This window comes from Panthera onca, chromosome C1, assembly GCF_046562875.1.
Source record: "Panthera onca isolate mPanOnc1 chromosome C1, mPanOnc1 haplotype 2, whole genome shotgun sequence".
Classification (NCBI taxonomy): Eukaryota; Metazoa; Chordata; class Mammalia; order Carnivora; family Felidae; genus Panthera; species Panthera onca.
Genome location: NC_138346.1, coordinates 63,286,456 through 63,299,941, shown reverse-complemented (window position 1 = coordinate 63,299,941; position 13,486 = coordinate 63,286,456). Strand labels below are relative to the sequence as shown.

Below are 13,486 nucleotides of genomic sequence, written 5' to 3'. Positions count from 1 at the left end.
AGGACGTAGCGGCGAGGCCAAAGGAATGGACGTCGCTTACGCATTCACGAGGAATTCTGGTCATTGTAGTTCCACATTGAGAGACTGGGACGACACATCTTAAACTATAGAAGTTATGGGTCCTTTAGGTCAGTGTTCCTCAATCCAAGTTAAGGTTTTACCCCAGTCCATGGAAGACAGATTTTTTTATAATATATAATAAAATATTATTATTTAGAAAATGAAATTTGAAATGGTAAACATGGAAAAAACACATGTGGATTTTTGTTTCTTACTATATTCAGCATATATGAAATAAATGTCAAGTGGCTACAAAATAAACCCTTACTCTCAGTTTCTGCCCCTGTGTCATGGTGAGGCCAGTCTTTGGACCACACTTTTGTTTTTAATAACTTTATTGAGAAATAATTTACACAGTATGCATTTTACCCATTTAGTGTACAATTCAATACTTTTCTTAATTTAGGGTTGTGGAGCACCACCACAATTTATTTTAAAATAGTTTCGTAAGTCCAAAAAGAAACTGGGTAACCAATAGCAATCACTTCCTATCCCCCACCCCCAACACCCTAAGCAACTGCTAATGGCAGAGCACACTTTGAGTTGCACTGATTTAGGTTGTTTGGAACCAGATCAACTGATAACAAATTTGAAGACTGAGGTGTTCTTAATGCACAGAGTAGAAAGAGTTTCAGAACAAACGTCAGAAAAAACATAGGGATGAAACTGGGCATAACCTGTATCAATGCCCTTCAGTCAAAGACCTATAGTTAAAGTTGGGATTACTGACCAGTTGCAATGAAGCAGAACACACATCCCAAGGGGTGTCAAATTAAAAAGGTGTTAAAAAGAACTTATAGTATTCATCCCTGTGTTAAGTGATTTTGGCAAGGCTTAATGGAGCTTTTCTCTGGACTGGATGCTGTGAGGAAGCAGGAATAATTCTATTATTGGGTATCTTAATAAACTTTATCCATAGGGCAGGAAGAATGAAGTTAAAGCTGTGCTTGGCAAACAGGGAGCAGTCACTCATAATAGCCAGGATACGTAGATGTTTGGTCATTTTTTGTGATTTGGACTATGTTCTTATTTGTTCTCAGTTTTGATATGATTATGTAATGGTCTTCTTTTGTCTTGATCCATCATAGCCAGACATTGGCCTTGTCTCATGTTGGTGTTCAACAGAATATGAAGGCTGAGCTATGAGGGCCAGACCAGCTCCTGGCAACAATAAGGCCTAAATGATAGTGTCAGGACAGTTAGTTCACTGCTGGGATGTGTTTGTCTCCTTCTCACGTTTGTGGAATTGTAAGGAGACTGGCCTAAGAAACAAATACCTGAAGCTTGCCTTTCTCTGGAATCTTGTTTATATAAGGAAAGGAAACATTTTATTTAGTCACTGTTAGCAACTTTTTTCCTTACTTGCAGTCTAGGGCATTCATAAAATATATATTTATGTATAAATCAAACCTGAGAACAAAATCAAGGTAATAATTTAAGTCCACAGTCATAAAATTGTATTGTAGCTAATGATTTAAATCATGAAGAAGCATCTTTTACAAGAGCTAACAAGTGGTTAACAAAGGGTAGCTCTTAATTTCCTCCTAGCAAATGTCAATGCCCTTCAGCCAAAAATCACAAGAAGCCTGTAGTTGAGGTTTATTACTTGTTGCAGCTAGCAAAAATGCACACAGCAGGGAGTCATTTAGCTGTGCAGTAAAAGAGTATTAGAAGGAACCTATTGTAGGAGTCTTTGGTTGGGTAATTTTGGGGAGGGTCTACAGAAGGAAAGGTTCACTCTATCTTGGGTGCCATTAGGAAGTTGGGCAAGTCTATGATTGGGCATCTAATACATCTTAACTATAAAGAAGGCAGACTAAAGTGGGGCTAAAGCTAAAATTGGTAAAGTAGCATTCACTCATTTAATGAGAGAGAAATCTTTGGTATTTTCTGTGGCACAGTGACCTTGTCTGATGTCAATGTTCTGTGAGATTGTTTATGTCCAACAGGAGGACAATATGCTTTGAGTTGTGTCAGATTAGTTTAAAATAACACTGAGGCTTCACAATGAGCATTAGGTCAGTTTCTCCAACATCAGAGCATCAGAGACTTTTGTTTGTTTATTTTGGGTTTTTTTTCACCCTCACCAATTAACTTGGATGCTTTTTCTCCTGGAATAATTCTGCCAGTATATATATAAAAAAAGTGTTTATTGGATATAACACCAAAAGCACAGGCAAGAAGAGAAAAAACTAAGTAAATTGAACTTCATCAAAATTTAAGACTTTGGTGCATCAAAGAACACTATCAACAGAGTGAAAAGGCAACTCACAGAATGGGAGAAAATATTTGCAAATGATATCCCTGTTTTGAAGAACTCCTCTAAATTAGTGACAAAAAATGTTTTTTCAATGGGCAAAAGACTTGAATAGACATTTCTCCATGGTCACATGAAAAAAAATGTTCAGCATCACTAATCATTAGGGAAATACAAATCAAACTACAATGAGAGACCACTTTGCACCCAATAGGTTAGCTATTATCAAAAAAACAGAAAATAACAAATGTTGGCAAGGATGTGGAGACACTGCACCCTTGCGTGTTACTTACTGGTGAGAATGTGAAATGGTGCAGCTGCTGTGGAAAACAGTATGGTGGTTCCTCAAAAAACTAAATAGAATTATCATGTAATCTAGTAATTCTACTTCTGCATATATACTCAAAAGAATTGAAAGCAGGAACTTGAGCAGTTATTTGTACAGCATTGTTCATAGCAGCATTATTTATAACAGCCAAAATATGGAAGCAACCCAAGTGTCCATCAACAGATAAATAAAGAAAATATCATATACACATACAATGGGATTTTATTCAGTGTAAAAAAGAAAGGAAATTCTGACACATGCTACAACATGGATAAACCTTGAAGACCATATGCTAAATGACATAGGCCAGACACAAAAGAACAAATATTGTATGATTCCATTTATATGAGGTACTTAGAGTAGTCAAATTCATAGAAACAGAAAGCAGAATAGTGGTTGCCTGGGGATAGGGGGAAAGGGCAATGAAGAGTTGTATAGAGCTACAGTTTTGCAAGACAAAGAGTTCTGAAGATTAGCTGCACAATGTGAATGTGGTTAACACAACCGAACAATATACTTAAAAACGCTTAAGATTGTAAATTTTATGTTATGTGTATTTTACTACACATTTTAAGTTTTAAAAAAAAAACTTAAGTTTTTTTATTTATTTAAGTAATCTCTACCCAAACCCAACCCCCCCCCCCCCCCCACTAGGGGCTCAAACTCACAACTCCAAGATCAAGAATCACATGTTTCTCTGACTGAGCCATTCAGGAGCCCTTATTTTACTACAATTTTTAAAAAGGTATTCAATTAAAAAGGGAAGGGCAACCTCACTGGTAGTCAGGAAATTAAAAAATAAAATGATACCATTTTTTCACCCATTAAATTGGAAAAGATTGAAAACAATTTTCATCAGGGTAAACAGACATTTTCATTCAACCTTCAAGTATTACAACCTTTCAGGATACTAATCTGGTACTATATGCCACATTGAAAACTATATGTGTCCTGAGATGCACTTCTGGCCATCTTTCCTGCAGCTTTATAAGCATCAATATTTTAAAGATATAAGGATATATGTAAAAGGATGTTTATTACAATATTGTTTGTCTTAACCCAAACTTGCAACAACTGAAATGTCTAATAGGAGAATGGCTGGATAAATTATGGTATATCTATACCATGGAAGGTTATATAGATATCAGAAAAAATGTTCATAATATATTTTATGCAAACAAAAGCAATTTAAGAGTAATATGTGTGATGGAATCTTTTTTTGAGAGAGAGAGAAAGAGAGAGAATGCACACATGTGAGTGGGAGAGGGGCAGATGGAGAGGGAGAGAGTGAATCTTTTTTTTTCTTAATTTTTTTTCATGTTTATTTTTGAGAGAGAGAGAAACAGAGTGTGAGTGGGGGAGGGGCAGAGAGAGAGAGGGAGACACAGAATCTGAAGCAGGCTCCAAGCTCTGAGCTGTCAGCACAGAGCCGGACATTGGGCTCAAACTCACAGACCGCAAGATCATGACCTGAGCCAAAGTTGGACGCTTAGCCAACCCAGGTGCCCCAACAGACACAGAGAATGAGAGAGAGAGAGAGAGAGAGAGAGAGAGAGAGAGAGAGAGAGAATCTTAAGCAGGCTCCATGCTCAGCGTGGAGCCCAATTCAGGGCTTGCTCTCACACCCTGAGATCATGACTTGAGCCAAAATCAAGAGTTGACACTTAACTGACTGAGCCACCCAAGAGTCCCCGGGATCTCATCTTTGTTGAAAGAAGGGAGAGAAAGTTCTTAAGTTAATACAGGAATAGAAAAGAAAATCACTGGATACTTCAAGGGAAAGGATTTGGAAAGGATTAGGGGCAATTATTTTTAAATCTCTATAGAATGTTCAAAATTTTACAATAACTTTTATTACTGTGAAATATATGTGACAACAAGCATGCTTCTTTTAAACAATATAATCAAATTGCTCACAGTTTTTAAAATTAATTAATTAATTTAGAGAGAGAGAGAGAGCAGAGGAGGGGCAGAAAGAGGGAGAGACAATCCCAAGGAGGCTTTGCAATGTCAGCAGAGAGCCTGATGCACAGCAAAACCTCACAAACCATGAGATCATGACCTGAGCCAAAATCAAGAGTCAGATATGTTTTACTCACTGAGGCACCCAGGCACCCCAACAAGCATGCGTTTTTAAAAAGTCTAACATATTATTGGTGATATAGAAGAAAATTAGAACAATTAATTTGTTGTTTTTCTATGGATAGAAACAAAAATTTTCATTATTGTGAAATAAGGCAAGTTGAGGCACCTGGCTGGCTCAGTCAGTGGAGCATGTGACTCTTGAGCTTGGGGTGGTAAGTTTGAGCCCCACGTTGGGTGTAGACATTGTTTAAAAACAAAATCTTTTTAAAAATTAAAAAAAATAAATAATGGTAAATTAATTGTAGTAGCCAAGCCCACCAACTTCCCTTCTTTTGGTATCAGACTCTATTCCTCACACTACAAAAACTGAAATGATGTAGGCTAAGCCAAATCTCGTAATTCACACCCATGTCCTAGTAGATGGGTAATGCTATCTGCTGTGATAAATAAAGCCAAATGTCAGTGGTTTAACACATTAGTTTGACTTCTCAACCATATCACATTCCAATGTGAATATCCCTGGTCAGTGGAGGACTTTTCTCTATTCAGAGATTCAGGGAGCTATGCTTCTTTTATAATCCCCCAGGGCCTTAAAACTCTCTGGATCTAGCTGACATAAATAGGAAGAAAGGACATGGAGAAGATATAGTACTTTTGGAAACATCTTGGCCTAGATGTAACATACATAATTTTCACTTACTTTCCACTGATGAAAAGTATTCACATATCTTTACTCAGATGTAAGAGGACAGCTAAAAAAATAAAATAAAAAGTAGGCACGTCAGACACTTCCCAGTGTCACACCCCTCACTATGTAACTGCAAGTACAAATTTTGGGGTCTGTCACTGTAATGCTAATCAAAGACTTCCCTGGCATTTTATAATTGGAGCTGGCAAGGACTTAGATTATTAAGATGTGAGGTAACTTCTTCAGGCTAGAGAATGAAGCCAAAACACAGGTAAGTCAAATAAGACAAGAGACAAGTTCCATGATATTCCATCTATTCTTTCTTCTCTGTATTAGTTATCCATTACTGCTGTAATAAATCTCCCAAAACTTAGTGACTTAAAACAACATTTATCATCCCACAGTTTCTGTGGGCCAGAAATTCAAAAGTAGCTTAGTTGAGTGGTTCTGGCTCACAGTTTCCTACATGATTTAAGTCAGATATCAACAAGGACTACAGTCATCTGAAGTCTTGACTGACTGAAGTCTTGATTGCTTCCATAGGGCTCACTCACATGGCTGCTGGCAAGAGACTTCAGTTCCTCTCTGACTTTTGCCGGGAAGCCAGGTTCTTGCCACAGAGGCCTCTCCATTGTCTGCTTGAGCATCTTCATGACATGGCAGTTGATTTCCCCTTGAATGAGTGATCCAAGAGACACAGCAAAGAGGAAATCAAAATGCCTTTTATGACCTGGTCTCCAAAATCACACTGTCACTCTGCCTTTTACTATTCATTAAAAGATAGTCACATTAGAGAATTTATAGACATATTTTAAAACCACCACACTGTGCAGCAGTTTTGTTTCACAAAGCAGTACATTCCCAATTTTACCTAAGCTAGCTGAAGCTGGTTTTCTTTTATTTGCAAATGAGAGTGCTCACCAATACTGGAATCATAAGGCATATACAGTAAGTATTATTGGGGTGCCTGGGTGGCTCAGTCGGTCAAGTGTGTCCGACTTTGGCTCAGGTCATGATCTCACAGTTTGTGAGTTCGAGCCCTGCATCGGGCTCTGTGCTGACAGCTCAGAGCCTGGAGCCTGCTTCAGATTCTGTGTCCCCCTCTCTGTCTGCCCCTCCCCTGATCGTGTTTTTTTTCTCTCTCTCTCTCAAAAATAAACAAACATTAAAAAAATAATAATAAAATAAAATCTTAAATAAAAGAATATTGTACAACCATTTCAGAAAACTCTTTGGCAGTATCTTCCAAAACTTATCCTATCCATACCCTAAGATCTAGCAATTCCATTCCTGGGTATATTTCCAACATATATATGAAATATATATGCTCGATATACTAGATACAAGAAAGTTCATAGAAACTTTATTCATAATCGCTAAAACCTGAAAACACAAATACCCATCTAAAGTAGAAGACATAAATAAATTGTGCAGTACCCATTGGGATGGTTAATTTTGTGTCAACCTGATTGGGCCAAAGGCTACCTAGATTAAACATTTAGTTACAGGTGTTATCAGCTAGGATGTTTCTGGATGAGATTAGCATTTGAATTGGTGAACTGCTGCTCTCCTGCAATAAACGCAATGCCTTAAAACAGGGGCAGATGCAGAGGGAGGTTGTCCTCTCAGTTTCACAGCTATTAAAATTGGTCAAGACCCTTACATGTACCACTTGCCCAACTGTAGCTGATAATTTACCTAACCTAAATGAGTGAAAAATGTAAATGATCGTAACTTACCCTTCTTTCTATACATTAACAAAATCTAAGTCCCTTTAGCTAGCTCCTTTTAAAACTCACTCACCCCATGTTCCCACAGGGATTGCCACCAGCCCTTCCCCCCAAATACCAGAGGCATTGCTTTTCAACCTAATCTAGGGACGCTTGCCTCTGAAAATAATTTTTAAAACAATATATGTCCTATTTTTTTTTTAATGTTTTTATTTATTTTTGAGACAGAGAGAGACAGAGCATGAGCAGGGGAGGGGCAAAGAGAGGGAGACACAGAATCTGAAGCAGGCTCCAGGCTCCGAGCTGTCAGCCCAGAGCCTGATGGGCGGGCTCGAACTCACAGAATGTGAGATCATGACCTGAGCCGAAGTCGGACGCTTAACCGACTGAGCCACCCAGGCGCCCCAATATATGTCCTATTTTCCTAGAAAGTCCTGGATTTGGAGTTAAAGATTTGCTTCGGTATTTAGGAACAGTGTGTTTGGGGAGGAAGCACTTATCCTCCCTGAGCCTCGATTTCCTTATCTGTAAAACAAGCATTAATAACCTATAACATGGTGTTGCTGTGAGAACTTAAAAAAAGAAAGAACATCAATGCCCTATGTAATTTCCTTTATTCCTCAACTAGAGCTTTGTTCGTTTCTGTTTTTTTTTTTTTTTTCAACTTGTGTCATAGTGTTAACTGGAAGCTGAAGTAGAATCTCCCTAAAGACTGGGCTTACTTCCCAATACTCTTGACAGAGGATGAATGTTTACTAGATGAAGCATTTCAATTCACGAAGCACATGGCAATCTGACGGTTGCAAACACTCCCAATCAACTCACACGACAAAGATTAAGTTACCTATGAACTAGGTATTTGACAGGAACCAACATCCTAGAGTTACCAGGGAGGGCCTACGTGACGCAAGCAAAGAGAACACCAGGAGATGCGGCCAACCAACGGTGACGTACTTCCGGCGCGACGCTTTCTCTCCACGCCAGGACTGGATTGTGGGGGAGGGAGGCGGTTAGTGGGCTTTAGCGCCTTTTCTGGCGGCGGTAGATTTGAAGCGCTTTTAAAGGACCGGACCCGAGAAGTGAAGACTACTGGAGCAGGTAGGTGGCGCGAGGCCCGTATTTTTTCGGTGGCGTCCTTTGCAGCAGTCCCGGAGTACGAGAGCGGGAAGGGCCCGAGGAGAGGGGCGGAGCCGACGCGTTAGGCCCGGGCGAGTCAACTACCTTCCCCTCGAGGTATCTGGGCTATCTGGTTCCCGAACTAGTCCCCCAAGAACCGTGGCGCTGGCTCCGCAGCTGTTGCAGCTGGACCAGGCCTCCAGCCGTGCCTCCGGGGCCTGGGAAACGGTCCTCCCCCTGCCAGCCCCCGCCCTCTCCACTTGGGCGCACACCTCCCTCCCTGACGCATTTTGCCGCACAAGCTGTAATATGGCGGCAGCAACGGCGGCCTGAACTCTAGGGAGCGAGGGTGATTTTTGATGCTTCAAAATCGTAAGTCTGATCGCTAATGCGGGGTAGGTGGGAGGTTTGGTGGGGAAGGGGTAACCTGATGTCCTGTCAGGTTAGGATTGGAGAGTGGCGGGCGAGGAACCTGGATCACAGGGGTTAAGATTAGACTGAAAACAGGCTTTCCTCCACTCCGACCTTTTCGTCTTACGGACGGCGGCTGTCGTGCATACTTAAGTGATACAGGCCTCTTAGTTAAGCATTTTACTTAAACTGAAATCCAGGCTCTTCGCTTTTCATCCCAGGGCTGTCTAAAGTTCGCCCACGTTTCCAAGGACCTGTGAGCAGCGCAGGCATTTTAGGAGAAGATAATTACTCTTTAGGAGGAAGGCGATGCCTTCAGAGCTCCATATGCCTTGGAAGTGTGCGAATTTGGCTCATCTTTAGTCTTTTAAGGAGCTAAGTGGAGCTCTGCGGGAATGGAGAACTCTCAGTCATTTTGGAAATGTTGTAAAAGCACCATTTTGTGCATTAATCTAATTTATTCTCACAGCAGTACTTTCTGTTCAGAACCAAGCTTTTGCAGTAGTGATGACAAATACGTCCAAGAAACAAATGTTTTGGACGTTTGGGGGGTCCGTTAACTTTTAGTGGCTAAAACCAGATGGAGCGGAAAGCATGTGTGCGTGTGTCCGTACGTAGTCCCATTTGGGAAAGAAGAAAAAAAAACGCCAGTAATTTGCGGATTCGTAAAGATGATGGGTGAGGGGGTGGGTGTGTGAACGTTTTTGAAATAGTGCTGTAAAATCCAGAAAAAGGCACAGATATCTAGAATGGCTGCTTTTCTCATAATATTTTTTTTTTGGTACCCGAAAAGTTACGGTTTTAGCATTTCCCCCCTTGTTATGTTAACCATTTTAGATGGGATTCTTTTATTATTATTATTTTTTAAATTTTGTCTTTGTTTATTTTTGAAGGAGAGAGACAGTTTGAGTGGGGGAGGGGCAGAGAGAGAGAGAGAGAGAGAGAGAGAGAGAGAGAGGTAGAGGTAGACGTAGACACAGAATCTGAAGCAGGCTCCAGGCTCTGAGCCGTCAGCACAGAGCCCGAAGGGGGCTCGAACTCATAAATCTTGAGATCCTGACCTGAGCCTAAGTCGGCGCTCAACTGACTGAGCCACCCAGGCGCCCCTAGATGGGATTATTTCTGTCTTAATCAGTTCATTTTTACATCGTTTGACGTTTTCTTTTTTATTCAGGATTATAGGTGCCCTGAAATCCTAATGGGTCTTGTAGTAGGATTCTGTGGGGTTGTTTTGTTTTGTTTTGTTTTGGGGTTGTTGTTTTTTTAACTGTGTTTGCTTTTTAAGGTTTTTTTGTCTTTGCAGGCTGTTGTCAGGGTTGCCTCCCCCTGCTGTCAGGAGTGTACAAGTATGCAAGCTTCCTAGGTTAGAAAATTTGAATTTGTTTCTGGCTCAACCATCTTTCTGAACCTCAGTTTCTTCATCTGTAAAATACTTTGATTTCAGGCTTTCATCAGCTGTGGGCTTCAAAAATAAATAATCAGGTTTGTTAAAATTCTGTGTAAAATTGGCTTTCAGTAATAACTCAGTGGTTCTATGAGTGATACATTACATTTATTGTGACTTTTTAAAGATCTTTCATTTTTGGTACTTGTTATTGTGGTCTTGCAGTATCAGTGGTCTCTGGGTAAGGTTTTTGTCCTTTTGATACTTTGCGTATTTTATTTTTTGTTATTTTTTTTTTTAATATTTATTTATTTTGAGGGATGGGACACAGCATGAGTTGGGGAGGGGCAGAGAGATAGGTGAGAGAGAATCCCAGGCAGGCTTCATGCCATCAGCACAGAGCCAGATGTGGGGCTTGAACTCACGAAATCGTGAGATCATTACCTGAGTCGAGAGCAAGACTTGGATGCTTAACCAACTGACCACCCAGGCGCCCCACATTTTGTGTATTTTAAATAAGATTTTCTGTCAGGCAACTTACATTCTACATGCAAAGAAAAATTGGTGGTGTGAACGAGCTCTAGTAGTTAACAGAACACCATCAACAATTAATTCTTCCAGTGTTGCTCTTTTAAGAAACAGACGTTGATGTTTTCCCCTTATTTTTTTTACTAATAGGATATTTCAATAGAATTATAATTTGTTACTTAGTTTTAGTGTTCTAAGGTATTAAGGTGTCTAACTTGTCATGTATTAGGAATCCATAGATAATTAATTCAAGTGATTTGAAAAGTTTGTTGCAGATCTGCTACAGTATGTTATTGCACATTTTTGGCTTTAATATTAGCACCAAGCTTTAGTTTTTAGATTTAGGTGTCAGTGGTTTTGCCCTAGTTTAATTCATATGCTATCTCTGTAAAAACTCTTTTTTTTATTTCCGTGGGGCAAATCTTGCATCTTGAAGTTTACTGCAGGCAGTATTGTAAATACTCAGAAAACTTCTGTAACTGGGACTGTACTTTCAGTACCAGGCAGGAAATCTTTTGTGGTGGCTTAAAATGATCACCAACTTCTTTGTAAAATGTAACTACGTCATACTTGCTTATAAATATAGGCATCAATTTTTTTAATATAAAATGTTATTTTTAAAACACGATTCCTTAAGTCATTGATTTTTTTAAAATGAATGAAGCCTCTTTATGTATTAAGCTACTATTCATTGTATATAAACTTTAGTTTAAGATTTATTTGTAATTACGTCATTGCGTTATGGTCATAAGATAGAATTTAAAATTAAATAAGCTGTTATCTGGAATATCTGTGAATAAGCTAGTTTCTACAGTGAAGCTGTAAAGTACTTAACTAGAAAACTCTTGCTGTTTTCAACTTATGACCTTGAGCCAGTCACTTCAGCTCTCTAGTCATGTCAAATCCATAAAATCAGATTGGACCAGAGTAAGGTTCCTTCAAACTTCTAAAGTCTGTAATTTGTATAGGAATTACCAGATTGGCTAACATGTTGTTATTATATGGTGTAGATATATTTCTGGAGGCAGTGGTATACATTTATCATTGTAAGAACTTAAATAATTGCAGGTACAGCATTAAGAATATTAGCAGAGATTTCCCAGTTAGTATATGCTTTTTTAGTTTGGTACTGACATAGCTGTACTATATTTTTATGCTCTCAGGTTGTATGTTTGGAAAGCATATAATATCCTATTTAACACGGAACTTGGCAACATTACAGCTTTTCTCTTTTTATGTTTTCTAAAGAATTTCAGAAGTGCCTATACACTGTTAATCATATTTCTACCAGCACAGTGATTTGTGACTGTCAAAGACACTAAGGGAGGGGGCACTATGGAAGATCACAGGTGCCTTTCCTGATGCCTCAGAATATTAACTTGTTTGTACTTAGTTTGCTAGCACTATGGTACTCATAAATGTATTAAAATGTTTTTGAAGCAATCTATTTTCATTTCTCCTTTGATCTCTGAACTACACAGGGTAAAGAGGCTAGTCTGAATGTCAGATTGCCTTTTTTGAAAGTAATCTATGAGATCTGCTATACTTGTAATTAGTTTAATGCAATATGCTTTTAGAAGTGGAAATCTTGTGTGAAAATTGTTACCTGTGTTATTAAACTTAAGCAGGTAAGAACTTTCCATCTTTATTTCTTAGTTCTGAACTGAAGATGCTCCTTGTGGATTCTGTTTTTTAAAAAATAAAAGAAACATTTTATTAGTAAAATGCAGCTCTGTTAGGCAGATTGAGGGAATAAGTTCTGTTTCAGTATGGAATATATTCAGGGGATGGTTACTGGTAGGCTCTGGGAGAATTTACTGACTACAGATAGATATTAGCTATACTCCATGTGAGAAGCAGTACATTTAGGGGGTACAGTACATTTGAAGCAGAACCTGGTTTTGCTCATGTCTTGATTAACTCATATTCTTTGCATTTGATAATGTAGTCCTGGGCCAGGCCCTATGCATGGTGTTGAAGATACAAGAGTTTTGAGTTCGAGGACTTTACAAACAAGTTTATGACAAGGAGAATAAGATTCAACAAAGGAGGATCATTTAAGTTTTAGAGAGTCAGGGTGAAGTTCCCAGGAAGGATACTCTGGGCTATTTGAATCTTGTAAGGACACAGGAATTAGCCAAGGGAATCAGAAAGGGCAAAGACCTGTTAATCTTATAGTTTTAAAAGATTTACTGTCTACCTTTTGAAGAGTTATTATTTTACTGACTCCCTTGTACTGTATGAAACTTACATTTTTTGAATGTCATAAAGTCACTGCATTATTTATTGCCTAATTGCAAATACCATGTCCTTTACCATATATATTTAGTGATTAGCTGCTTATGTCCTTGTCCTGCCCCTTTGCCCATCCTTCATGTTAATGTTAAGATGGCTATATGGGGCGCCTGGGTGGCGCAGTCGGTTAAGCGTCCGACTTCAGCCAGGTCACGATCTCACGGTCCGTGAGTTCGAGCCCCGCGTCAGGCTCTGGGCTGATGGCTCGGAGCCTGGAGCCTGTTTCCGATTCTGTGTCTCCCTCTCTCTCTGCCCCTCCCCCGTTCATGCTCTGTCTCTCTCTGTCCCAAAAATAAATAAAAAACGTTGAAAAAAAAAAAAAAAAAAGATGGCTATCAATTGTTTTAGGTACCAAACTACAAGATTAAACTTTTTAACATATGAATTTGTAACTTCTCTGATATTTTTATGAACTATATTTGTTTCAGAAGTTTACACATCCTAGCATTTAATATTTTAAAATATTTACATGATATGTTATTGATATACAAAACTAAGATATTGTTGGTAAACATTTAAAACAACATTGTAATTCCCTCTGTTTAGAAAAAAGAATATACATAACATTTAAAAACTTATAGCTGCCAGGATTTTATCCATTTTT

The 13,486-nt window shown here is 38.9% G+C and overlaps 1 protein-coding gene across 4 annotated transcripts in view; it reads left to right on the top strand.

Annotated features, from left to right (window-relative positions):
• Nucleotides 1-8,098: 8,098 nt before the first annotated feature.
• The window catches only part of PPIG (peptidylprolyl isomerase G), a 45,395-nt gene continuing 40,007 nt past the window's right edge, over nucleotides 8,099-13,486 (top strand). Inside the window, exons 1-2 of one of the 4 annotated variants that reach the window (XM_060621557.3) lie at nucleotides 8,099-8,246; nucleotides 9,979-10,038. The gene's annotated coding sequence lies outside the window, so the exon portion shown is untranslated. Of the gene's footprint in view, nucleotides 8,247-8,332; nucleotides 8,637-9,978; nucleotides 10,039-13,486 lie in introns of those variants that run through there. The other 3 variants (XM_060621558.3, XM_060621555.3, XM_060621556.3) reach the window with 3 other exon arrangements.